This window comes from Chelonia mydas, chromosome 18, assembly GCF_015237465.2.
Source record: "Chelonia mydas isolate rCheMyd1 chromosome 18, rCheMyd1.pri.v2, whole genome shotgun sequence".
In the NCBI taxonomy this organism is placed as follows: Eukaryota; Metazoa; Chordata; order Testudines; family Cheloniidae; genus Chelonia; species Chelonia mydas.
Genome location: NC_051258.2, coordinates 21506076 through 21533234, shown reverse-complemented (window position 1 = coordinate 21533234; position 27159 = coordinate 21506076). Strand labels below are relative to the sequence as shown.

Genomic DNA, 27159 nt, shown 5'->3' with positions numbered 1-27159 from the left:
AAGGCGACATCTCGGTGCTTGTTACTAAGTAAACCAGAAGCCAGGGCATTTCATGAACTGAGGCAGGGAGATACAAAAACTTCAGTGAGAGTGCTGGGGAAACAGGGCTCTGCGGAATTGAATAGAACAGAATGAGCAGTCTAAGACCATGTCAATATTTTCCTGCAGATGCATCAGGATAAAATTGCCAATTGATGCATGTCCAGAGGCCTGGAAGTATTAAATTAAAGGTTGTTCTCTCGAGGGAGGATTACCAGTCAATGCAGGACTTGCGCAGTTCAGCATGTCTCGCTGTTGTAGAGAAGGGTGATTGTAGAGAAGGGTGACACAGGAGCTATGGTACGCTGTAAATATCTGTGTGCTGCAGAACGGGGGTTAATCACTATACGTATTGAGCAGGTCTATTGACACATGTAACAGTTCTTGCATTTGGGAAAAGTGTCATCCAAATAGATGTTAATTTTCTAGGCAGGCTGCAAAGCTCACCTTTTCTTTCTGGGATTTGGGAACGGGCCGTCTGGAGAGCTTGGTTTAGTGTGGGGATTCCTGGGAGTGGCTGCATGGTGTGGGCAATTCAAGAGGCTGCAGATTTAATAAAGCCTAATTCTGGGATAGACCCTGAAAAAAAACCTAAATCAGTAAATAATGGTGACGATGTAAAAGCAGGAAAGCACCTTGCAGAAACCACTCCATTGCCAGTGCACAATATACACAATGTCTTGTGCTGCAGAATATGTTACTGAGGATAAAACAAGAGCCAGCTGTTGCTAACAGTAAATCTAAACCTGGAGACAAAATCATCTCTGGCCTGTATCTCCAGTGAAGTCAATGAAAATACACCAAGGATAAATTTTGGCCCACTGCACATATTACATAGTCTGGTTCCTTTGCTTTAAACTACAAAAGTAACAGTGACAGGCCCTGGAGAAATACAGGCTGCAGCCTTCAAACTAAAAATCAAAAGGACAAGAAGTCCAAATGCTGGCATTTTATAAATCCAGTGCAGTGCCAGGTGCTTGAGCAGCATTGAGCAATGAAACAGAAATACAGTGGCAGGGCAGAGAGCACGTATCTCTTCTCTTTGTGTTTAACCTACTCCAATAGATGCAGACTGAGGAAAGAGTAACCTGAGAAGAGCAGGGATGGCACTGCCAGAGGCAAACCACACCCAGCCTGGGACAACTAGCGTGAGTGAAAGGGAAAAGAAATCCACTCCTTTTTTGAAAGCTTCCAAGCATGGAGGCGGCTGGGCTGACACAAGAAGCCCTCAAGGCCGACTGCATTCTCAAAGGTTGGACCTGCTGCACGGACCCATCTGCTTTAAAAATGCTGCCAGCTTCATGATGACACAGGATTTCACTCAAGGTATTTTCTATGCGTCTGGAAGAGCCAATGTATCCAATGCACTCCAGGATTCAGGAGGATGAGAGTGGATTTTTTTTTGCAGGGGGAGGTTGGATAGGGGTAGAACTCTGGGGCATGCGGCACAGACCCCCTCGTAATTCCGTGCAGAATCAGAGAGAGCGGGATTTGCTTCTAATAGCAGCTGCTGCTCTAGCATCGCCTGATGCAGCGTGTCCCCCAATCGGACAGACTCTCCTGTGACTCACAAGAGTGGGAGAGCTGTGTGACTGGTCAGTGTCAGTCTGCTACATGAATAATGCTCTGCGGCTGCCCAGGGCTAGTGACGCTATTTATACCAAGCCCAACTTAAAGGTCTCCAATAAAATTAAGGCCCCTGTGCTACGGGACCAAGGGTGTAGGGGTGACCTGAGCTGCTAGGCAAAGCCTCCTTTTCCAGTAGGTTTAATCCCCCTCAGAAATCATGAGCCCCCTTTTATCTCCGCAGCTACTTATATGGCTCTCCTTCCCAGAACATCTCGCCGCTGCCCAGGGTGGCTGACACCTTCGCGCATCCTAGTCAGGTTCTTATATTGCATCTGCTGGGTTCCAGATGTCTGACCACCAGCTGAGCTGGCGCCTGTCTTCTCCTGCAGCAGCCCGTGGAGTGTAGGATCCAGGGGCTCAGACCTGGTCGCCCTTTCTCGGCACAAGGCACCGTCTAGTCTTTCAAACCAGCATCTTGATGTGCTAGGATGTTTCTTGCTGCTGGTTTTGTCGAAAGGCTTCCGTCTTCAGAGCACATGCCCACCAGTTTGAAATGGGGACTTCCTTTGTTCCAGACAGTTCAACAGTATCATAGACATTCTTATTCAGGCCTTATGGGCCTGACTGAAGTTGATTAGCATGAGTGGGGGGGCCTGGAGAGCCTTCTAGCTAGAGGAAAGTCTCAGGCCGATTTGCTGCTCCGAGAAGAATGTTCTGTCCGAGCAGAAGGTTGCCCACGTCCAGCGACTCCAGGACTCAACCGTTTCGTCACCTGAAGACACGCTTCAGAGGCCTCTGGTGTGCCCTGGCTAAAAGTGATCAGACTCTTGTGGAAAATCCCCCCCGAAGAGCTAGTTCTTTAAGCAAAATCCACCCTTAAGAAACGAAAAACGTAGTGGTGACACTGCGGTCGTGGGACACACCGCACAATCCAGTGCGAGTGCACACGCCTGTCCTGCAGCAAGCCATTAACAAGGGCTCTTCCTAGAGCTGCCAACATTCGGCCTGGTGCTGCTCCCCATAGCAATGTTCGAAGAAGTAAGGAAATGGCAGGTGTAGAGGCTCCAGCCCCCGCGACTCTTGCTGGGGAGGGGAACAGTGTTGGTTAAACAGGACAGGGGAAACATCCATCTGGAGGAAGCTTCCTCTTTTCCAAACTTCTGAGAAATTCTAAACCAAGTAGCAAGAATTCAAACCTTTGTTTAAATAAGGTCTTTACCTGTGTCCCTTGAAGCTCCGTGTTCTGCTTAGACAGGATGGACCTTAGGTTTGCCAACACAATCCAGCCGCATCTCAGATGTTGCAAACGCTCCTGATTCAACAGCACCTGCCCTGCACCTGTTCTCTGGTCTCCGTCAATATTTCTATGCTTCTCTAATGCTGAGTCATTCGCCTTACACTTAATGAATCATCTGACAAAACTGTTTGGCAGGGTGCCAAGTCCTGCCAACCCTGGCCTCTCCAAGCACCGATGTGGCCTCTAGGTGTCTTAGATCAGTAGGGACAGACTCAGTCTGGCATGAGCCATGCTCTCCACGTTGAGCTGTAAAGTCTGCTGGCACTAAAACGACCCCAGCCTTGGCCTTGGAGCTTGAAAAACGGATACCCAAGCCCAGGCACCAACTCAACACTCAATGTCTGTAAAGCCAGGAGCAATTTCCAGCACCATCTCCCTCCGTGCAGAACCTTAGAACACACGCGTGGGCCTGGCTCAGTGTCCATGTCCCCTAAGTAACCAGGAGGAAATTCAGCCACGCATCCCACAGGCAACGTTCCCTCTAATTTTTGACAGGCCGTGTGCGCAAAAAATTTCTTCTGTGCAGTGTTTTGCTGTGTGCGCGGAGTTTCGGGTCCGTGTGCGTGCGGGGTTTCGGGTCCGTGCGCGCACACAGCGTAGAGGGACCAGTGCCCACAGGTGTGTGCGTGACACCGAGTAGCAGTACTGTGCATTGCAGCAACTTGCCCAAAAAGGCGTCTCCTTGTCTCTGAGCAGCCCAGGCTGACGCGGCACCCAGCTGCTCTGAGCTGCGTAGCAGGGGACTGGCGCTGTGAGCTTTGGTCAACCACCTCCGTGCTGTTGACAGGTCAAATGTGAAATGCGGCTTGGCAGTGGATTGTGTGGGGTCTTGTATTTAATGGGGATGCGCAGCCCACAGAGACGACAGGTCCCAGCTCTTGATCCGAGCACTGCAGTGATGAAGGGCTTCCGCTCGCCGTGTTCTTCGCACTGCATCCTGGGGCCAGTAGTTACTGCAGCTCTGTCACAGAGGCATCAGCTGCAGGTCATGTAAATTCCCTGCCCTGATCCTCATTTGTCAGTAACATCGTCTCTCTCTTTAACCCACCTAGGGCCACGTCCTGCTTGCCTTATAACCCCACTGAAGCCAGCGAGAGACAGAGGCAAGCAGGATTGACCTGTAATACTGAGCTGAGCCTGCTGCGTTCTTGGAGTGCAGATCAGGTCCAGGACTTTGGGCACCTCCCCCAGTTGCACCAGCAGCAGGGTGGTCGTGGCAGGGAAGCAAGTGCTCCCTACCTTCCTGTTACTGAGCAGCAACATGTCTGGCAAGCAATCCTCTCCAGGAGGTGGCAGGTGACTGCAGTGGGATCACCAGGAACTCGAGCCTGGGGCTGGGCAAAAAGACCAGAAAGAGAGTTTGCCTCTGACAGCAGCCAAACCGTGAGTGACTCATTGTTTGAATGGTGGTCAGGACTCATCAGTCAAGTGTCCGTCTGTCTCTCTGAATAGCTCTTCTTGGTTGACATGGAAAGCAGGCTCCAGGATAGATGGCCTTATTACATTTTTTTGGACCATATACAGACTGACATCTATAAGACACTCAACTGCTTCTGATGTTCCCCTCCCCTAGAGAGTTGCAAGCTGAACTCTTGACAGCTATTAAAATACTGAATAATATCACTGTGGTGGCTGCAGATGTTCCCAAGGGTTTTCTTTAGCAGCTGGGAGGTGCCCTCAGGCCATGGGCTGGAAGGCCCTCGTCCTATTCTGGAGCTTGCAAAGCTTCTAGAACTTTGAAAACTTTTGGGTTTGGCAGAATCTGTCTTTGGTTTAAGACCTTGCTTTTCATGGGCAATGAAATTAGGAAGCCCTGCTCTGCTAACATCTGGAACCCTGTGCTGGAAAGAAATTCTTGCCTGACTTCTAGGACTACCCGGGGAATGACCTGAAATAACAAGCAGTGGCCTGGAACCTCTGTTTTACCAGCACCAAAGAGAAGTCAAACCCTTCCCGTCCTTAGGTGGCAGCTCAGGGAAATGTGCGTCCTCCCGAGTTGTACAGAGGCAGCAAACAGCCTGATGTGCAGGTGATGAGCCTAGTGGCAGCTGTGCCGACTGGGGCACAAGGGTCCCAGCAGCATGGGGTAACATTTAGTATTTATCTTGTGTGATGTGTGCCCGATAGTGATGTCCTTGAAATATCTGGGGTCTCAGGCAAGACTTCAGCCTGCAAGCTATTGAGGCTGCTTACTCAAGGCCACCAGCAGTAACTTCTTTGGCTCATGCTGAAGCCCAGACTAAGCACCAAATACATGTTCTGGGTCATATCAAACCTCTAAAAGGTCAGCCTTGCCTTTAAGTGCATCACAAAGATGAAAAAGGGAATACTGGATCAGACCAATGGTTCATCTAGCCCAGTGTCCTGTCTTCCAACAGTGGCTGGTGCCAGGTGCTGCAGAAGGAATGAACAGAACAGGGCAGTTATCAAGTGATCCATCCCTTGTTGTCCAGTCCCAGCTTCTGGCAGTCAGGGGTTTAGGGACACCCAGAGCATGGGGCTGCATCCCTGACCATCTTGGCTAAATAGCCATTGATAGATAAGTTCATGGAGGATAGGTCTAATTCTTTTTTGAACCCAGTTATACCTTTGGCCTTCACAACATCCCCTGCAATGAGTTTCCACAGGTTGACTGTGTGTGTGAAGAAATGCTTCTTTACATTTGTTTGAAATCTGCTGCCTATTAATTTCATCAGGTGACCTCTGATTTTTTTGTTACATGAAGGGCTAAATAACACTTATTCACTTTCTCCACACCAGTCAGGATTTTATAGACCTCTATCATATCTGCCCTTAGATGTCCCAAACCTCCTCTATTGACACCTCAATCTTGTACAGTTTCTCCAATTTGTCCCCTAAAAAGAATGGTCAGTTGTGGGAATCTCCTTTGCATCCCCTGCAGTGAAGACTGATGCAAAGAATTCATTTAGCTTCTCTGCAATGGCCTTGTCTTTCTTGTGTGCTCCTTTAGCACCTCAATTGTCCCGTGGCCCCACTGATTGTTTGGCAGCCTTCCTGCTTCTGATGTACTTACAAAAAAATTTTTTTTGCTGTTTATTGTTGTCTTTTGCTATTTGTTCTGCAAATTCTTTTTTGGCCTGCTTAATTGAACTTTTACATTTGACTTGCTAGAATTTATGCTCCTTTCTATTTTCGTCACTAGGATTTAATGACCAGTTTTTTTAAAGGACATATTTTGGCCTCTGATCACCTCTTTTACTCTGTTTAGCCATGGGGGCATTTATTTTTTTGGTCCTCTTTTTGTTTTTGTTTTTTTTATTTGGAGTATGCATTTAGTTGGAGCCTCTATTATGGTGTATTAGTAAATAGTTTCCATCCAACGTACAGACTTGTTTTACAATGTACAGACTGTTTCTTTTAATTTCCATTTAACTAGCTTCCTCATTTTTTGGGATGTTCCCCTTTTAGACATTAAATGCTACTGTGGTGGGTTTCTTTGGTATTTCCCCCCCCTACAAGGATGTTAAATTTCATTACTGAGCGGGTAAGCTCTATTCACCTCTTAGCCCACACTCTGCGCTCACTTAAATCAATAATTGCCACTCCCCTTCTTAGTTCCAGGATAAACTGCTCCAAGTAGGGTGACTAGATCGCAAAAGTAAAATATGGGGACACAGTGGGTGGGCAGCCACAGGCTCACAGCCCCCACCACGGGTTGGGGGCGCATGGCCCCAGCTCTAGCTGCTGTTTGGGTGCAGCAGGGGGCTCAGGGCTAGGGCAGGGGGTTGGGGTGCGGGAGAGGGTGCGGGGTGTGGGCTCCGGGTGGCGCTTACCTCAGGCGGCTCCCCGGCTGTGGCGACATCTCCCTCTGGGTCCTAGGCAGAGGTGCAGCCAGGCGGCTCTCTGCACTGCCTCATCCACAGGTGCTGTCCCCGCAGCTCCTATTAGCAATGGTTCCCAGCCAATCGGTGCTGCGGAGCCAGCGCTCCTGACAGGGGCAGCATACAGAGCCTCCCGGCCATCCCTGCACCTAGGACCCAGAGGGTGATGTCACCACTTCTGGAGAGCTGTGTGGAGCTGGGTAGGGAGCCTGCCAGCCCCGTGCCAGCCAGAGGCCTGGCAACCCTACAATATCAGGACAAATGGCGTCCATCAGTCAGGACGCAGGACAAAGAGTTAAAAATCGGGATTCATAGAATCGAATCATAGAATATCAGGGTTGGAAGGGATCTCAGGAGGTCATCTAGTCCAACCCCCTGCTCAAAGCAGGACCAATCCCCAATTAAATCATCCCAGCCAGGGCTTTGTCAAGCCTGACCTTAAAAACTTCTAAGGAAGGAGATTCCACCACCTCCCTAGGTAACGCATTCCAGTGTTTCACCACCCTCCTAGTGAAAAAGTTTTTCCTAATATCCAACCTGAACCTCCCTCACTGCAACTTGAGACCATTACTCCTTGTCCCCATTTTGAGGACATCTGGGCACCCTAGCTCCAAGAAGCAGTCATTAATGGTGGCTAGAAATGTGATCTCTGCATCCTCTCCTGAGGTGACTACCCAGTCAATACGGGGATAGTTGAAATCCCCATTATTGGGTTTTCTGTTTTTGTTGCCTCTCTAATCTCCCCGAACATTTCACAGTCACTGTCCCCATGCTGGTCAGTGCTATGTTCCTGCTGCCCTGCTCTTGTTGTTCAAGCACGGAAGATGTACAAGGCCTTTGTGATTCATGGCTTTGTCCAGGCTGGCCCCGTGTGCTCTCTCACCGGTCACTGGTTTACAGGGGCTGGGACAGTAGCTGGGCTTGTCCGCCAGCCACCGCACTCAAAGCTGAAAGTTCGATTAGATAGTCTTCCAGAGTGTAGCGAGGCGGAGCAGCCTCCCTCCAAGGCAGACAGGGAGGAACTCCGCCCCGGTGGGCGGAGCCAGGCCAGGCCCCTCCTTGTGCCGAAAGCGGAGGGGCCGAACAGGCACTATAAGAGGCAGAGTTTCCAGCTTGGTTGTGGGAGAGCCAGGGAAGGAGGTGGACGCTGCTGCCTTGCTCCTGGCCCCTGCACCAGGGACTGAGCTGTATCAACCCCTGCCTCCGGAGGAGCTGCTGGAACTGCCGAGGCGCCTGGGGGCCCGTGAGCGATGCAGCCCTGCAAACAAGTAGAGGTAGGAAGTAGCCCTAGGAGACCAGACATTCGGCCGGTTGTGTTGCTGAAACCCCGGTCAACGTGTTATGGCAGGATCCCCGCTGTCCCAGCACCGGGAGTCCCTGCCACTGCTAGAGCCCTGGGCTGGGACCCAGTGGAGTAGGGTGGGCCCGGTTCCCCCTACCGCCAGCCCCACCACTGGGGTGGCAGCCTACCCCCCTTAGGCCACAGGACCTGGTTGTCTGCCCCAGCCACGGAGCTGCCCGTAGGCTGCTTGGGGTTGCTTGGCCCCGCCCAGAAGACAGAGCTACAGGCTGTTACGAGTGCTGGTCCCCTGTTGATCAGCTCTCAGAGGCTGGGTGGCATAACGAGGCTGCACGGCCTCCCTCTAATGCAGACAGGGAGGACCCCTCCAAGCCCCAACACAGAGTTACATGTTCAAGTCTGGGGCTGGGTCTGCATCCTAATTTTTGTCTGATTATAAGAGGGTTTGTCAGCAGACGGTGTCTGTGAGTCGCTTCCAGTTCCATCCTGCACCCATTGCTCTGCTCCGGCTGGCTTTGGCAGTCAGCAACCCAAATCACTACCGCACCTTTCTTCTCACTGGACTCAAGCCTGTAAATATTGCTAGTAACCCGCAACTTCACTTTGTCCCTAGTCAGCAAGACGTCCCTCTACCCAATGCAGATTTGGCTGCTGTAGGCATTCAGCTGCCCAGGAAGGAGGGGCTTAATTTTCACAAGCTGAAGTATTCTAGCATCCCGCATAGTCCAGTTGGGACTGGCTCCATCTCCAGCAGAGTTAACTGCTAGACCTTGGTCAATAAAATGACAAATTATGGCCTGCCTCCTCCAGCCATGGCGCAGAGGGTTGAGCTGCTGCACGCAGACTGCTGTCAGCTTTTCAATTCAGATTAAATGTTTAGCAGCATTTGGATTATTATTCATTTGGAATCCCTTACCACAGGCTGACACAGCTTCCAGAGGCCAAACTGCACTGATTGCCATGCCACGCAAATAGGTTGATACCTTGACAACCAGATAAAGGAAAGGTCACAGCATTATTAAAGGATGAGAGTCACAATGTGAGTGTGCATGAGGAAGGAGCCAGGGAGGAGGACAGCACTCCTGCTCAGCAGGAAGAAGGTGTGTACAGAATCAGAGCAGTCCTGACCCTGTCATCTAGCAATAATGCCACCTTGTTACAACAGAAGTTCAGAGTGCAGAGTCCAAGCTGTGTCCCTCCCACCCACCCACCTGCCATCTCCCTGAGGCAACAGGGGCCTGGGCATGTTGTGAAGGGTTTGACCTTGGTTGGGTGGGTGGCAGCAATCCAGCTCACTCTAAAAGCAACCTCCTCTGAGCAGAGGTCTCCCGCAGCCAAGTTCAGCAGGAATGTCATTGCAGTGTGGGGCTTTTGATGAAGGAAAGTAAAAAATAGAAATAAACCAGGGATGGATCCTGGTGTACCTGCAGGGAGAAAACCATCACCAAGCATGTGCCTTCTGCCAAAATGTGTCTGTGGTCAATAGATCAGCATCACTTGCTCCGGCACCGGGGCTAGTGTCTACCATCTCCCTGCAAATGCAGCTTCTACAAACCAGGGGACTAAGATGACCGCAGCTGAAGAGAAGTAAAGAGCATTTATTCCGTGACAAAGTCCTCTTACCTCTATCCTCTTACCTATAATTGTGCAAAACAGAAAACAAGAGCAAAAGCTGCACAAATGTAGGTTTCCATCAGTTTAGGATAAAGTTCACATGGATTTCTACTCATGCCCAAGGTCTTTTTCACCTGCAGAATAAAATAATATAAATACACATCGGCAAAGTAAAAGTGCTGCAGTCTGTAAAGGGTTAACAGGGTGTCTGGCACGTGGCTGTTTGGGGCCCAGTGTAAAAAGGCAGAACCACGTCCCCTCCTGCCTGGCTGGCTGGAGCAAGGAAAGTCGAGGGATGTTGCTGTTTCTTGATTGATTTGCTTTGTTTAGTGAGAGTTGTGTGGACAATAAAACAAGCCCAAAAGAAAGAGCCTTAAAAGGACTGAGGATTGGAGCTTGCTCTCCCTTCCCTGGCTGGTGACGCTGCCCACCAGCTCCCAGTAGGAATGCCCTGATCCTGATTAGCAAAGCAGCTAAGCCTGTTACCTTAGTGCATGCTGCACCAAGATTGATGTAAAGTGACACACACACCCCCCAATATACCAACTCTCCTGTGTCTCCGCAGGAAGAGGTAACTCCTGCTCCTCAGCAACTTACCCAGAAATAGAAACCGATGTAAATTTTGTAATGGTCCAAATTTCATGGGGCACGTTTCATGAAGCCAGCTAGCTTTCCCTCTCCCCAGCCCACATCTTCAGAGCAAAGCCAAACCAGTCAATGAGCTCACCTGTGTGAAGAGGAATACAAATATTTGGGTCCATATTCTTGTCTTCTGACCAGTTCCAAAAATAGACTATTCCAGCCACCTGCATGGTAGTTTCAGAGTAACAGCCGTGTTAGTCTGTATTCGCAAAAAGAAATGGAGTACTTGTGGCACCTTAGAGACTAACCAATTTATTTGAGTGTAAGCTTTCGTGAGCTACAGCTCACTTCATTGGATGAAGCTCACGAAAGCTCATGCTCAAATAAATTGGTTAGTCTCTAAGGTGCCACAAGTACTCCTTTTCTTTCTGCATGGTAGTTTGAGCTAATAATTTACTAGTCCTTCCAAGAGCTAAGCAGGTAGGTAGGTACTAAACTGACCTCTGAGTTTGTCTCTGTTCACACCTCAATACAGTTTGCTACTGCCTTAGCTGGAGCAGCTATGAGCTGAAATAACAATCCACACTGCTTTTCCCTCTTCACATAACACACGCTCCTGCTATAAGGTTGTGTCTGAAAGTTACCTTGAACGAAGGCTCCCAACTTCCCTCCAGTCTATTATAAACAGCCTTTAATAGCAAATCTGCTGTAAGCACATGCCCTTTGCTCCTCGAATGGCTTCCTCTAGAAGGGGTGCCATTCCCATAGATCTGGAGACACTGGGTATTAACGATTAAGCTGTTGCTTTTTGCTAATGCTTTTCTCTATTTAAATTACATATTGCTTTGTTAAATTGCCAACTGGCAGACAGTTTAAGCTTCTGAGCATCCAGGTAATCAGGCTCCGTGATGGTGCTCCAGAGCAGGAAGGAAGCGAAGTGAATTAGTTATGCTGTGAGCAGGAAAAGGAGAAACCACCCAGGTGCACTAGTTGTATTTGAGAGAAACAAAATAAATTAAAGCCTGGTCCTGCCTGGGCTCAGTGTGAGAGTTTCTGTCTAGGCCAGATGAAGAGTCCTGACTTGATAGGGATCGCCATCCTCTTCTCTCGACTCACTCCCCTTTGTGATGAGCTCCCGAGGTTTGCATTAGTCACCCCCAGGGACTCTCCCATGGGAGCTTTAGCCAAGCTCTCGCTTTCCAATCTTAGCTGGCTGTGGACTTTTTGAATTGCAACAGGAAAACAGCAGGGGAGAGAAGGTGAAATTGGATCCAAACACCCTTGCCCCCCAAGCAGTTCTGCCTAGAGGGATGGACTAGGGCTGACCACAGTGCCAGATACAATAGAAACCCCAGTGCCGATCAGCTGGAAGCATCTGGCCTTCAGTGCAGAAATCTGTCTCTCTTGTGGAGTCCCTGCCCTCCCCAGCAGGTCTGCAGCTCACAGTGCAGGTTTGCAGGGTGCTCTCAACCGAGTGGAGAAATACAGCAGGCTGGTCTTGGCAGGAAGGCGATGGGGGGATGATCCACACACTGACTTACGACTCAGCACCTCCCATCACCATCCTCCTCCGAGCTCAAATCCTGAGCACCTTACCCACTAAACTAGCCCCACTGAGTCCTTGCCAGACTCCGACCCATTGACCCTGGCTGGGACTCAAATGACCAGTTCCAGCAGCTCCTGCCTGGAGCCACAAGCAGCTGGAGCGTGGTCAGGCTGCCGGGGGTTTAGACAAGATGGCCAGAGATGGATGGCTAGCACCTTTTGTGTCTGGCTGAGGGGTCAGAGCCAGGCAAATGTGATTTACAATGCTGTGTATTAATACTGTAATGTGAGGGTTTATCCAGCTTCCTGTCACCTTGCCTTGGACTTGCCAGTTTTACCTGCCATTTTCCTATCCTCCCGAGTCGATGTGGGAGGGACACCCAGATGGAAAAACTCTCAGCTCGTCCAGTCTGTGTCCCCGTGTAGGGACAGTGCAGAATGGCTCCCTGCAGGACACTGCCTGTTTGCTGTTCTAGGCTCCCTGGCTGATTTTTCTGCTTCAGAGAGGCTCATGGCCCAGGCTTAGTTCCATTGTCTTGGCAGCTGGGTGACCCCTGTTTGGATCCCTGCTGCACTACCGACTTCCTGTGTGCCCTTGGGCAAGTCATTTAATCTCCCTGTGGATAAGGAGGCCAAGGGCCTGGCCTGGCCTCCCCTGTGTGCGGTGAGGACACAGTGAAGTGGGAGGGGCTCTGCTGCGATCTACATTTACACCTCAGAAAATCTGATCATTTTCCACAGGGCGAGACCTCTAAATCTGGCCTCAGCCAGGCTCGCAGGTCAGCATGATCTGAGGGCTAGAGATATGGCCCGGTGCCCTGACGGTCACCCAGCCATTGGAATAGCCTAGAGCAGGGAGTGATAAATGCACTGTCACTGGGCCCTGGGGTGGAGATATGCCGGGGGGGTCTGCAGTGACAAGGCAGAGCAATCCCGGCTGCCTGGCCCCCTGTGCTCCGCCAGTGGGACCCATCACCCGCGTCCCTGCGAGCCAGCACGGCCAGCTATGGTTGGACGTAGTCTGGGAGACGCCATCACTGGATAGAAGCTTTAATTCCTAGAGACTTCGGGGCCTCCTCCGTTGCCCCATGCAGCCGGGCCCTGGCTCGCCCCTGCCACCGGCCAAGTCAGGTCACTGCTGGCCGCCTGCAGGCATCCCCCGCCGGGCACACCCAGGGGCTGGGACTAGGGGTGCTGCCCCCCCCGGCCATCCCCCGCCAGGCACACCCAGGGGCTGGGACTAGGGGTGCTGCCCCCCCCTGGCCATCCCCCGCCGGGCACACCCAGGGGCTGGGACTAGGGGTCCTGCCCCCCCCCGGCCATCCCCATCCGGGCACACCCAGGGGCTGGGACGAGGGGCGCTGCCCCCCCGGCCACCCCTCCTCCAGACACACCCAGGGGCTGGGACGAGGGGCGCTGCCCCCCCGGCCACCCCCCCGCCGGACACACCCAGGGGCTGGGACGAGGGGCGCTGGGGCGCTGCGCACCCCCTGGCTGGGGCGGTTCCATCACCCCGCGGTTCCAGTTCGGCCCAGGGCTCCCGGCCCCCCATGGTCCCGGCCGGGCGCCCCCGGCTCCCCCGGCTCCCCTGGCCGAGCTCCCCGCTGTCTGCGGCGCCCGGCGCGGGACACGCTCCGCCCGCAGGGACCCGCCCGGGGAATCCCGCCCCGCCCCGGCGCGGGAGGGGGCTCGGAGCCGGCAGCGCGGCCAGGCATGCGCCCTGCCCGCCCCGAGCCGAGCCGGAGCCCGAGCCGGAGCCCGGCCGCCGGGACAGCGGGCTGCGGGCTGCTCCAGCCCCGCCAGGTAAGAGCCGGAGCGGTGGGGAGCCCGCCGGGGGGCTGCGCCCCACCGAGCCCCCCGCGGGCTCCCCCGTCCCCCGCAGCACGGGGCTGGGCAGGCGGGGGCAGGCTGTGCGCCCCTCTCCCCGGTGCTGGGGGGTGCACCGAGCCCTGCCCCTCCGGGCGCCCGCCTTACCCGGGGGGGCCCAGGGCTACCCCGGGGACTTCCCCTCGCCCGGACCCTCTGCCCTCCCCACCCATCGACCCTGGGGCTGCCTGGTGTGCCAGCCCGACTGCCGCCTGGGAACCGAGCCCTGCCCCGGCCCGCCTTGCCTGCCCGGGAGCCCCGGGCTTTGTCCGGGCTTTGGCGGACCGTTTCCCTTCCCAGCTGTAGCTGCCGCTCTGTAAATCAGGGGCTGGATCCCTGCGTGCAGGTGCTCAATCACCTGGCTGTAGAAAATCCCTCGGGTCAGTAACCGGCTGGATTTCGCTTCCTAAACGGGGCTTTAGCTACTTTTGAGAGAGATTTTTTTTTAAAAAAATGTTTGGAAAGGGTCTGTACTTCTCTGTCCCTGCTGCAGTTGGGCAGGTGGGGGGCCCTGGCTTCGTCCCCTGCGGCAGGGACCGTCTCTGCCTCCGAGAGGAGACCAGGAGCCGTGCGTGTTCCCAGCCTTTGTCTGCGGGCAGGAACCCAGTGACCAGGAGGGAGGAGGTTCTGCGAGCCCAGGCAGGGCGCATCACACGCACCTGTCACCGAGACTGGCAGGTCGGCGGCGTCCCTGACACTGTCAGTGGGTTCGGCTTTTGATGAGGGATCCTGTCCTGCAATTGCAGGGGGCGGGAGTGGATGTGTCCATCTCTACCTTCTCTGCTCCTCTAGTCCCATTACCAGAAAATGGGCTCATTTTCCGCTAAGGCTGCAAAATAGCCTAATACTCCAGACATGTCGGTGAGACCAGCAAGCCTTAGGAATACCAACAGCCTTCAAAATGAAAAAGGGACACTTCCCATCCAGCTCCCACGTCTCCCCCGGTCAAACTAAATTAGCTGGTCTGAAATGTCTTCCATGAAGTCCTCTGTATTCACAACCAAACAGCCTGGTGTTTGGCAATATTAGTAAGGTTTCTTATACAGAACAAGGAGAGGCTCTAATTTCAGCAGGTCCCTGCAGCATATCAACCAGCACTTGATTTTCACACCCAAATTATTGCATCTTGAGCCACTGGGACGGCAGAGCTGAATTATTCATAACCACAGAGACATGGTTTGGAATTGGAGAAGTTAGATGCTAAAAAGGCCTTTTCAGACTGTCCTCCCATGGCACTGTAGTCCCCTCTTTGACACAGTCTAGTTATTTGTCTGATCTAGCATTAAAGGATTCAGGTAATGGGGTTTCTGTCATTTCCATGGGTGATTCTTCTACAGCCAAAAAAAATCTCATTTTTGTCTTAAAACTTCCCATTCCTGATTTCCTCTCATTACTCCTCCCTCAAGGACTTAACACATTGGAGCTAAATAACAGCAACTCAGATTTCCCTTAATAACTGTAAAATGTAAAGGTTTATTATTTGGGAGGTGTGTGTGTGTGGGGTAAACAAATTAGGCATTTAAATGTGGTTCTGTTTGTTTTATAATGCAGCTATTGCTCTGCTCGTCACAAAACACACTCCAGTGCAGTGAAAACAGGCTAAAAGGCCACCAACAAAGAGCAATGCTAGCTGGCCATGTATTGAATTGGGGGGAGCGATCTGGTGCTATAGAAATCAGTGCTAGGTGTGTTCTTGTTTAACATTTTCATGAATGATCTAGAAGAGGGTGAACAGCAGCTTAATGAAATGTACCAATGATATTAATTGGGAGCATTTGAGAATATCCTTGAGGACAGAGAAATAAAAAATGGGGCATGGAAAGATTAAAACCATACCCAATGAAGTGAGCTAAACATGGGGAGGAGAGAGGAATGCAGTGGGGAGTAATCTGAACGTTTGTGCTGGAAAGCAGAAATGCTGAGCAAACCCTTGGGGTGATGGAAGGCAACCAGTGAGATAGGAGTTTGTGCTGTGGTGTGGCTGCCAAGCAGGCCAGGTTACTTTGGGGCTGCATGTGAAGAGACAGCAAGGCACGGAGGAAGGAGCCAGTGGTTGCTCTGTGCTGCTCTGGTGCAATCACATCTAGCCTAGAGGTCGTTCTGGGCATTGTGTTTCTGGGAAATCTTGGCAAGCTGGTGGGAGTTCAGAGACACTCAGGTGAGGGGCTGGGCTGCGGAGCGTAGAGTAAATACAACTACGGCTGTACAGCTTGGATAAATCCAGGCGAGGTGTGATAGTTCGCCGAGGAGGTGTAGGAATTATGGGTGTGATGCGGGAGGAAGGAGGGTGTTTACGAATATTAATAGCAGTGAGCTCTCTCGGTCTGCGGAACAACATACGAATAATACTTGCATCGCACGCTCAGTTAGTGGGCTCGACACCAGGTCCCGGAGTGAAATCACTGCCTGTGTTCTACAGGAGATCAGACTGGATGATTCTAGTCCCTTCCGGCCTTGATTAGACTACGACTCTGTTTCCCCCCGTAGATCTCAAAGCCCTGTGCAAAGGGGGCGGGGGCACCATTACTGGTGCCCATATCTTTGCAGTGGAAGGGGTAGAAATACTGCCACTTGGTGAACTTAAAACTAGAGGAAACACTAGAAGAGGTACAATCGGGAAGGGTCCTGTATTTGCAGAGATGGACAGGAAGATCTAATAGGTCATTTCCATCTGTAACTCCTGTGATTCCAGGAATTGGCCCGCTAGAATCACAAAAACGTCCACGATGCTTGTCTGGTGTTGGCCTTGCCCAGAGGCATTGTCCAGGCGTCAGCAAGGATTCCAGGGTAGAAACAAGGACTCGGAGGTGTGTGGTAGCCTTTTCGCCGACCCCAGAGACACAGAGTCTGCCACCAGTAAACACAGCCCATGAGGCAGGTGGTACAGATTACACGAATAGATGCCACAGATAATCGTAGTGCCATGTGTGCACAAATGGAACATCCTGCCATAAACTCCTGTGTGTATCTCCATCGTTAAATGCTCCAGTAATCAGATACAAGCCGGCAGCTATTCTTGCTGTAGTCAGCGTACTCACAGCACCTCTGCAGTGTAGATTGCAGTTTAGTCCACCCGGCTTGAAAAATGAATGTCAGCCTAAACTTTGGTTCTGACAAGACTTTCCTACAGCTAGTGTGCTCCTCAGCCAGCAACGACTCTCCACTTATCTAGTGTGCAAACTGAATTCCTCTTGCACACATGTGACAGGTGAGGATGAGATGAGGCTCCCTGCGTGTGCTGGTTACAATGGTGCTGTTGAGAATAGTTTCCCTCCCCTGTCTAGAGCTGAAAATAGGGACCCTTCTGAGCACGCCATAATCTGTTGCAAGTGAAAATGGGCTTTGGTAAAAGCTCTTCATGATCTATACTCTAAAATCACTTGGATTCACCTTTGTGTTGGCTTAGCCAGTCTGTTAATTACATTTCAGAGCAGACATGGGGGTGAAAACCTTCAATCCGTTTCCCTGCAGTGGGAGCATGAACACTGCAGAGATGCAGGATTTGGCTCTGTAATGACGTGAACTGGTTGCCTTTGGTTGAGAGGCTATGATGACTTTGAATTGTTCCGGTGCCCTGATGCCGCTGCAATGGGCATTGCATTAAAATACATCAGAGCTTCGGCAGTTTTGGTTAGTAGCCACATGCAGGAAAGAAGGCCTCCTCTCCGCCTCTCTGTCTGAAATAAGTAACATTTGTTTCTTAAAAGCCTGTCATTTTAAAGTATTTCTTTCTGCTCTTTTTCTGGGCCTTCCCCTCCAAAAACAAACAAACAGCAAGCCTGTATTCTTGGCAGCTTCCACACACTGTGTATCTTTATTCATACCCATGTGAACCACAGAAAGAAGAGGTTGCACCTAGTGAATTTAGTTAGATCTAACTTAATATCTGTCTACCCCAGCACTATTTAGCTGCTATTTTGTCTGGACTGGAAGCAGTTTCAAGTAAATGACCATGAGGAATCTGTTACAACCTTGGGGTTATCCTCTGTTCTCTAGGCACACATGAAACACATTTGTGTATATGGCAGTTTGCAGCATATATTAAGATGGGAATAAGCTGCTTTATTATAACAATAATACCTGGCTCTTACCGAGAGCCTTTCATCAGTACATCTCAAAGCACTTTACAGAGGAGAGCAGTCTCATTCAGCTGTTTCATTACTCCTGGCTGCAGAATCAAAGCATCCTAAAGGGCTACCGTAGATATGCCCAAGTCACGAGAAGGTATTTCTTGACAGTCTCTTTCAGACCGGATGCGGCGAGAGGAAGACGCCACCAGCCAGGACACTGGATGGTCATTTTGATGAACTGCGATAGTGCATTTCCCTACGATTCAGTGACACCCTCGAGGATCCTGCCTCATTTCCTCACCTCACTAAAGGCACCTCATTGCAAGGACCTTTGCTGAGGAGACCTGAAGATGATTTCCATGAGTGTTACATGAATTTCAGCCAGAGCTCAGCCTAAAATGATCGGACTCTCTCCCTTCCTCAGGGCTTGGCAGCCGCCCCTGCTGGCCCTCAAGTCCAGGGGCCTGAACTCAGGTCTTCCATGGCGTTGCATTTTTGCAAAGGACATTATGCTCATTTGGAGGAGAGCTTTTGTGCCTGTCGTTTCTCTTCATCGCTTCTTGAGTTAAAGCGCCGGGGCAGTGACGGCACTGCCTAAATAATTAACCACGGTCGCTGTGTTCGTTAGCTCTTCGGGGTGTGTTTTCAGAGAGGATAATATTGGCATCATTTACGTTTAATATTGAATGAGATCTGTAAAAACAGCAGCTGTATCCGATCAATACTAATATAGCCCAGGTAACGCAATGGCCACACAGCACAGAGTAACTACAGCTCTGTCACGTGTCCATAACGAGAGCAGCCAGAGGGCAGAAGCATTTTGGTTTTTTTTAATGCGGCGTGCCGGTGGCGGTGGTTTTCTGGCTTAAGGGTATTGGAAAGGGCGGCAGCGTTTACGAGAAGATCTGCTTGTTCTTCTCCCCCCCCTTTGGTCTGGATGGCTGGCTTTGTCTTGCTGCCCTAGCCAAATAATTGCCAGACCCCTGCTCTGGGATTTCTCCTGCTGCCCTCTCCAAAGTGCCCTGCTGGCCGTGCAGTTGGGGGAAGTGATGCTCAGCGGGGGATTCTGGATCTCTGGCTTGAAGCAGCTGAAGGTGGCAAACTTGGCAGAGCTACTGCCCGTGGGCTTCCTGTGGCCGGCAGAGACTGCTGTGCTTTTAGTACGTCCTAGCACCGGGTCGGTGCAGCAGCTCACCGTCCGGCCGGTCTTGGGGCGCAGTGCAGGAGTGGCTGCCCTCGGAGCCGATGAGGAGAAAAGGGGAGTGATGGAGATGCTGCTCCATATGCCGAGAGGCACCTGGCCCGGCTCTCAGGTTTGGCAACAAAAATGCTTTTAAGTTTATTGTTGGGGTTTTGGGGCCAGATTCTTCGGTTACTCCACTGGTGTAAATCTGGAGTGGCTCCCTTGAAGCTGCCCCTCCCATGTTTGTCTGCCTGACCACCGGTGGCATCTTGCCGTAACTCTTGCCTTTGAGCTCTCCAGACAGTGCCCGTCTTTGCTTTACTCATTTGCACCCTGGGGCGCCACGCTCGTTTGGGGCCTGTGGGTGCCACCGAAATATAACTAAAGACATGGCTCCGGAGAGTGGAGAGCAGGAGTAGGCACCTCCCCTCCTTCCCCCTGCTCTGCCGCAGTCCAGGTTTCCAAGTCCTATCCAGCTTCCAGAGCGGGCCGGTGGATGTTGGAGTCTGTTACCCAGCTAGGAGGATACAACAGGTTCTCGTGTCGCTTCTCACGTAGCTGCTGCAGAAGGTGGAAAAGCCACTATTGATTTTCCTCCATTTTTCTTTCTGAAAAATGATTCCCAGCGATGTGATTTTTCACAGAGCCAAATGTCTCACGGTTCACGCATGTGCTGCCGGCCGCGTGAGAGGAGCCGCATTCCCCCATCAGCTGAGGACAGCACTGAAGAGCCCTGCCCCACTAGCTTCCAAACAGCTGCGGTTTGAGAGGGTTTGTCCGTGCTGCGCAGGGAGAGTTACAAGAACTTCGCTTTGCTGAGAGGTTCAGAACCTCATAGCAGCCTTCTGGGGACGAGGAGACTCCCTTTTTAACAGGATGTGCATAGTCCAATTGGCTCCGTAGTTGCCCGCCTTGGAAAGGTGAAGTTATGAATGCGTGATAAGTGGAGTTTCCTGACAGAGAGCAAGGAGACCCAAAAAAGTGTGTTTCTCTCATAAGCATGAAACTGGCCCTTTCTGTGAGCAAGGCAATCAGTGGGGGCACAGTGTTAATTTAGCACTAAAGGGACATTAGGAACAAAATTGGCATCTTTCACCTGGGCTGCCACGGGTTGTGTTCTCCTGCCACCCTCCCAAATCCTAACGAGGAACAGCCCTGCCCCCACTCCCACTCTGCCTTCCCTGAACGACTTGTCCCATCTTTAACTCAGTCCAAGGAAGGCCCTTTCCGGTGTGTGTGTGCAGAGAGAGTATAACTCCCAAAGTTCTGGCCTTCTGTTGAAGCTGTTCTTGGTTTCACCTCCAGCCTTCTGAAATCATGGCGAAATCTTCCCTGGGCAGACCCCAGATTAGTTGTCTGATAACAGCTTTTGAACCAACCTACTGCATTGGAGCCAGGAACTTAGACGTGCCGGGCTAGACTGTATCCCATTCTGTGCCAGTCAGCTGCTGCCAAGGAGGGTGGAGAATGCCAAGGTATAGCAGGACTCACTCTGCAGGCTTTGCAGAGCATCAGATTTCTCTGGAAATGCCATGAAGAATCCTGTACCTCCCCTACAGATCCCACAATCAGCCCTGTGTGAATCCACCCTCTCTGACCACTAGTTTCTGTGCTTTTGGTTGTTCTGTACCAGGGGTCGGCAACCTGCGGCATGCGAGCTGATTTTTACTGGCACGCTGCTGCAAGCCGGGGTCCCGGCCGCCGGCCCCGCTCAGCCCGCTGCCTGCCTGGGTGAACAGAACCCCAGGCCGGCAGCAGGTTGAGCGGGGCCGACGGCCGGGACCCCGACTCAGCCCGCCGCCAGTCTGGGGTTCTGTCCGCCGACCCTGCTCAGCCCACTGACGGTCTGGAGTTCCAGCTGCTGGCCCCGTGCCAGCCGGGGTCCCGGCCATCTGCTCTGCTCAGCCTGCTGCCGGCCTGGGATACCAGCCACCAGCCCCGCTCACCTCGCTGCTGGTCTGGGATTCCAACTGGGGTCCAGTCCTCTGGCCCTGCTCAGCCCTCCTGCCGGATTGGGGTACCAGCAGCCAGCCCAGGGCTCTGCTCCTGGCCTGGGCCCAACACACTACAGCTCTTATCAAAAATTACACTACAATTAGCTTAAAAACTTGAAAACTTAAAAACTTTGTATATTACAGTAATTGTTAAAAATGTATAATGTTAATAAATACATACGTTTGATGAAACAAAGTAGTTGTACTTTTGTGCCTGTGCTTAATTTATGTTTTTGATGATTTACCTTCTAAAAAAATCTTGCATGTCTCAGACCCCCAAAGGGTGCGTGCACCCCCGGTTAAGGACCACTGCACTAAACTGATAAGATCTGCATTTTAATTTAATTTTAAGTGAAGCTTCTTAAACATTTTAAAAACCTTGTTTACTTTACATATAACAATAGTTTAGTTATATAATATAGACTTATAGAGAGAGACCTTCTAAAAAGGTTAACATGTATTACCGGCACGCGAAACCTTCAATTAGAGTGAATAAACGAACACTCGGCACACCACTTCTGAAAGGTTGCTGACCCCTGTCCTATACATTCATGGCTTGGACATGCAGATAGGAAATGAATAACTTTCTCCTTTGTGTTATTTTTTCAGTGAGTTATTTTCTTAAATCCCTACTTATTTTAACTTTCCTTTCTCATTATCTGCTTGGTTTCCCCCTAATTTAGTGCTTGCAGGAAGCAGAGATGATGTTGGGAGATGTTGCTAAGAGGAGTCATGGGTTGGAGACTTGTTTCCTTGTGCAAAAGGGCGTTGGCCAGTGGTACGAGTGGCCCTTAGGAAGAGCGTACAAGAGGGGTGGTGCCTTGGTTTGGGGTGCAGCCTGTATCAGTAATGCATGGACCAGTAAGTAGGGTGCTTGTATGTGTAGAATGCTTGGCTTGATTGATAGGTGGAAAACTGAGATTGCATGAAAGAATGAAATGCAAACCCAGCAGAAGGCCCTTTGCTTGATCATGTTTAAAATGTGTTTGCAGACGTGAGCTGATGGAAATTACACCCCAGCCTGTCCTTCCACTGTGTACGTGGGTGAGCCGTTCTGGAACCCAAACAGCGCTCGTGGGTGGTTAAATACGTGTAATTCAGCTGATGTCTAGGGGATTATTACAGATCTTTAGTGAATAATGAATCTTTCATACACTCAAGTATCACTCATTCCCAGGACTGCACCGTGTGGCATGGCTGCCTTTTCTTACAGCTAAATGGCAATTATAAAACAGAATAAGGTGAGAAGTCCTAGCTGGGCATTTACCTGCACTCTTGTTACTGGTGGCAGGAAGCACGAGCGGGAAGAATGAGTCTTCAGCCAAGTGTGGGGATTAGCTATGGGATTCCCATTAATGTTAATGGGACTCACATGGATACGTCTCTATCCACATAGAGGGGACGTACCCTCAGCTGTCAGTGACATTGGCCCATCACAGCTCCCTAGTGGGGCTCAGACTTCGGAAGGCGTTTTATCATTACCATTGTGATGGTGACACCTGAACCCCTCTGAAGGCCAAGGCTCTGGGCAATCAGCTTGGGAACCCGTATTTGTAAGGGTCTGTAATTGGTCTGGAAGATCCACTGTTGGTGGACACTTAATTCTTTTTGTGTCATCTGTCCTCTTCCCCATCCGCCTTTCTCAAGTGTCAAAACACCCCAAAGGACAATTAAACCGCCAAATGCTGCACAAAGTCCCAGTGCCACCGAAAAGGGGAACTTCAAGATTCTGGCTGAAATCCTGCCTTCTGTCCGTCTTAGTGCGCTAGACATTGCACGAGCTCTCTCCATAGCACAGGGCTATGGCCCACTGCCTACATGGAACAGGACGGGTGCTGAACTCTGAATTCCCCTGCTCCTGCAGCTCTGCCTTAGCCCCTCCACTCACCTTTGTGTTGTTTAATGCACGGTGTAATTTACCGCTGGCTGCTGTACAATCTCTGGAGTGTGGGGACTGGTGTTCTACTGCAAACAGCCCAGCAGTCTGAAGAGTTTGTTTATCTTTCCATCGTTCTCTTTTAAGGAAGAAAATACAGCATTTCTCAGATGGAAAACCAAGAATAGCTCCCTGCAGCTTGGCTGAGATTCTGACTCTCAGTTTCATTCATCCTGTGGCAATCAAAAGGAATCCTATTGGCTTTCATCCTATGGATTAGTAACACAGGAGTTGTCACAGATTCGTGGGGCCTGACCTAAAGCTCAGATTGCCCCTGGCCTGCCACTACATTGTGCTCCAAAGGAAACTGCAAACGAACGGTTGCACTTGAGCAATTGTGAGCAGTTCATTCTGGAGGTGGGAAACCCCTCCCTGGTGGCTAGGCATCGCCTGGGAGCAGGAGTGAGTGATCAGCCTGTCACCATTTAGACCAGCTTGCTCTCGGAGGGTAATTATCCTAGTTAGTGTGTGTCCTCTTTTAGGGCCTGACTGCACTGAGCTTCTCTGCTCCTTGTGGCTCCCGGAGATGAACCTGTACCAAGATGTGAGGTGTCTGGGGAGCGTTGTGCTGTGACTGGCAGAGAGATTGGGAGACAGGCAGGGGTTCTCTTTGATGGAAAATAGGTTACAGCATGTGTGCAGCATTAGGACTGGCCTGCTGACTGCAGCAGCTACAACCCTTGTGTCTTCAAGAATGGCTTCAAAGAGAAGCCAGGAAATGACTCCCTCTGGCACAAGGCTGCTGTGCTGTGACTCCCAGCTCCGCTGAAATCACAGAAATGCAGGGCTGGAAGGGCCCTCGAGAGGTCACCAAGTCCAAGCCCCATGCTGAGGCAAGACCAGGTAACCCTAGACCATCCCTGACAGGTGTTTGTCCAACCTGGTCTTAAAAACCTCCAGTGACAGGGACACTACAACCTCCCTTGGAAGCCCGTTCCAGAGCTTAACTTCCCTAATATCGACCCTAAATCTCTTTTGCTGCAGATTAAGCCCATTGCTTCCGTGGACATGGTGAACAATTGATCACCGTCCTCTTTATAACAGCCCTTTACATATCAGATTCCCCCTCGGGCTCTTTTCTCAGGACTAAACATGCCCTGTTTTTTAAACCTTTCCTCAAAGGTCAGGTTTTCTAAACCTTTTATCATTTTGGTTTCTCTCCTCTGGTCTCTGTCCAATTTGTCCACAACCTTTCTAAAGTACACGGCACTCCAGCTGGGGCCTCACCGAGACAATCACCTCCCGTGGCTCGCACACGACACTCCTGTTAGCAAACCCCCGAATGACGCCAGCCTTTTCTGCAGATGCATCACATTGTTGACTCTCATTCAGTTTGTGATCCAGTACAACCCCCAGATGGTTTTCAGCTGTACTGTACTATCACCTCGCCAGTTATTCCCCGTTTCGTACTTGTGTGCATGATTTTTCCTTGCCTTTATTGAATTTCATCTTGCTGAATTCAGACCAATTCTCCAATTGGTCGAGCTTGTTTAGAATTCTAACCCTGCTCTCCAAAGTGCTTGCAGCCCCTCCAAGCTTGCTCGATGTCAAGCTCACTTTCCACCCACTATCCAAGTCATTAATGAAAAGGTTGATGAGAACTGGACCCATGACTGGCCCCTGAAGCTCATTACACACACCCTCTGTGACAAGCTGTGCCTCAGGGAGGAGGGGGAGGTGTGTGTGGGGAGGGGTATCGAGTGTGGTTGGACAGAAGGGTGGGAAATCAAACCACAGAACTGAATGCACCAGGAGGGTGATGCACGGCTACATTAACGTGAAGAGGGGTTGCGTTAGGAACAGCTCTGTCCCTTAACTTCCCCCGTCAGTTCCTATCTGACCCAAACCCCAGCCTTGCTGGCTGCTCCACGCCCTAAAGTGGGAAAAACCCATCTTGTCCGGTGGGATCTAAGTGTGTGGCGAAGCCATACCCATCAGGGTGCATTTCTGCGCTGCTTTCATACAGAAAGGCACTTGCCAGAGTGCAGTCTCGGTGGTTACTTTTTGCCATCGCTGCGTACTAAATAAAACCTGATAGCAATAAAAGCAAACTGGAAAAGACAAACCCAGGGAGAACGCTGCTCACTCCCAGCATCTGAGTTTCTGGGCTGTGAAGCTGCACATGATTAGTTGTCATGATAAATGGCCCAGGTCCAGGCTCTCTGCTTTCAAAGGCTGTGTCGTGCTGCCGTGCTGTTTGGATGGCCTGCAATATTTTGGCATTGCCACATGGCAATGTAACGTTCCTCTGTGCGGTGCTATACAGCCACGTGCTGAGGATGTGCCTTCCTTGAGCGGCAGCATCGTGTCCCATTTCATCCGAGTCCCTGCTTCCTTAGACAGAGCGTCTCCGGATGCAGCCCTCGTGGGGAGCAATCAAGCAGGAAGAGTGGCCCTGTTGCTCTTGTGTGTAGCATGTGACCGGAGTGCAGGTCGCTGGCCAGCGGCTGACCTGCTTATACCGGCCCATGGTAAGAGTGAGAGGGCCTTGCCTTGTTGCCACAGTACTGCAGCCACTGCCTCAGTTTCCCTCACCAGTATCTCAAAGCTAAATCAAAACTCCATCTCTTCTGGATAACGAGTCCGCTCAGAAGGCCCAAACTGCACCCGCAGCTTCTCTGGTCCTAGCCTCTGTCACAGGCTTGTCCTGGAGCATCATGGGGGGACTGATGGGGCCCTCTGCCCTCCCTTGCTCAGAAGCTCCAGCTTTGGTCCCCTAAATAAAAGGCAGATGCCTCATCAGTGCCTCAGGAAGCAAATCCCGAGCTGTCGCTCAAGCCTGTTTCCTGCCCAGTCACACGGGCTGACGCCGAAGGAGTCATGGAGGTAAATCGTATCCTTACACGTATCAGTCGAGTCTCCTGGGGGCTGTAACGCTTTGGCCCCATTTCCATGTTGGGTTTAGTGTGCGGGTGCAGGGTAGTGCTGGTGTCCTGGGATACACAGGAAGTCAGACTACGTGATCTAGATGGTGCCTTCTGGCCTTAAACTCTCTCGCCCTAGAAAGCAAAACCAGCAGGAGTTATCCTATTTAGGGGTCAGGAAATGAACTTTTGAAACTGCAGCTTGGGTACAGATGACCCTAGCTATTCCTTCAGTCTGTGAGGATAAGCTGCCAGGGGGCTCGAGCTTCTGAGAAGCGATCTCAGCCAAACTGGTTGAAACCGCTGGGGAGAGAACTTGGGATCGGCTATCTTGTAGGACACAAAGCAGTGGTTTTCAACCTTCTTCGTTTGCATAAGGTGACTATATTTCCCTATGCTGAATATGGGACAACTGGTAAAATTACTCGTATTCAAGCAAGTTCAACGGCAATCAGTCAGAACCATGAAGTACAAACATTCAAATTAGCATCAAGCTGACTGAGCCCCTGTTAAAAAGAAATACTGCGTAGTTGGGTTCTTTTTATTTGCCTTCTTATCTTTTAGGCTTTAGGGCTCACACAGGGAGGGGTGATACCCCCCCACCCCACCCCCACGAAAAGAGGTGACACACACACCCTCTCCCCACCGACACGGGGAAAAGTGACACACACACACACACACACACACACACAAATACACCTCTCTCACACAGGGCGGGTGATTGACCAACCTGGGCTGCACGATCCACTGACTGTCTTCCATTCCTAGCTTTTGTGAGCATCCTGGCAGTCAGGGACCGGCAGAAGGGGATGGGGGGGCACCATAAATGTCTATATTAGCTGTAGTACTTCCTTATGAAGGGCCTGGGGCTCTGATCCTAGGATTCCTGGGTGACCTAGTCTGTCCAACCAGAAAAGCAAGCCGTGGAAATGGAGTTAAATAGGGTTGGATTTTAATTGATATTTTTTTCTTTTCTTTTCTGAAATCCAGCGTTTATTTTATGCAAACTTTGAGTTCCCTACAAGCTCTATTTCAATTCAGTTTGGAGGGGGGAAAGCACTGAAGGTATCTTAGTCTAAATTTCACTCCCTGTTACATTTTTCAGCTCGGAAAAGGGTCCCTTGCTTAACCTACAGAAAGCAAAAAGTTGCAAACTTCATCTTCCTGTTCTCTCTGTCGCTGAATATATTTAACCTTTCAACAGCACATTTGGGGACATAATCCAATGGGAAAGCTGAAAAACAAAAAAGGAATGTTAAATAGCTAAAATTGGTTATTCTCCGAGCTCATTTAAACACAAACTGGGAAATGATTTATAGCCGTGTTCCAGGAGTGCTCGGAGGCCCTGCAATATCGAGGCTTAATACTGTACCAACTGTGCATAGCAAAACAGCTCCTGCCCCAAAGGTTTTACAGCTTAAATACATAAGACACGAAAGGAGTAGGCGTCAGAGAGCA

The 27159-nt window shown here is 51.0% G+C and overlaps 1 protein-coding gene across 2 annotated transcripts in view; it reads left to right on the top strand.

The window, feature by feature from the left end:
• The first annotated feature begins 13488 nt into the window (after positions 1-13488).
• Positions 13489-27159, top strand: part of GPR153 (G protein-coupled receptor 153) — a 46266-nt gene continuing 32595 nt past the window's right edge. For both annotated transcript variants that reach the window (XR_005222739.2, XM_037881281.2), the window contains exon 1: positions 13489-13591. The gene's annotated coding sequence lies outside the window, so the exon portion shown is untranslated. The remainder of the gene's footprint in view (positions 13592-27159) is intronic.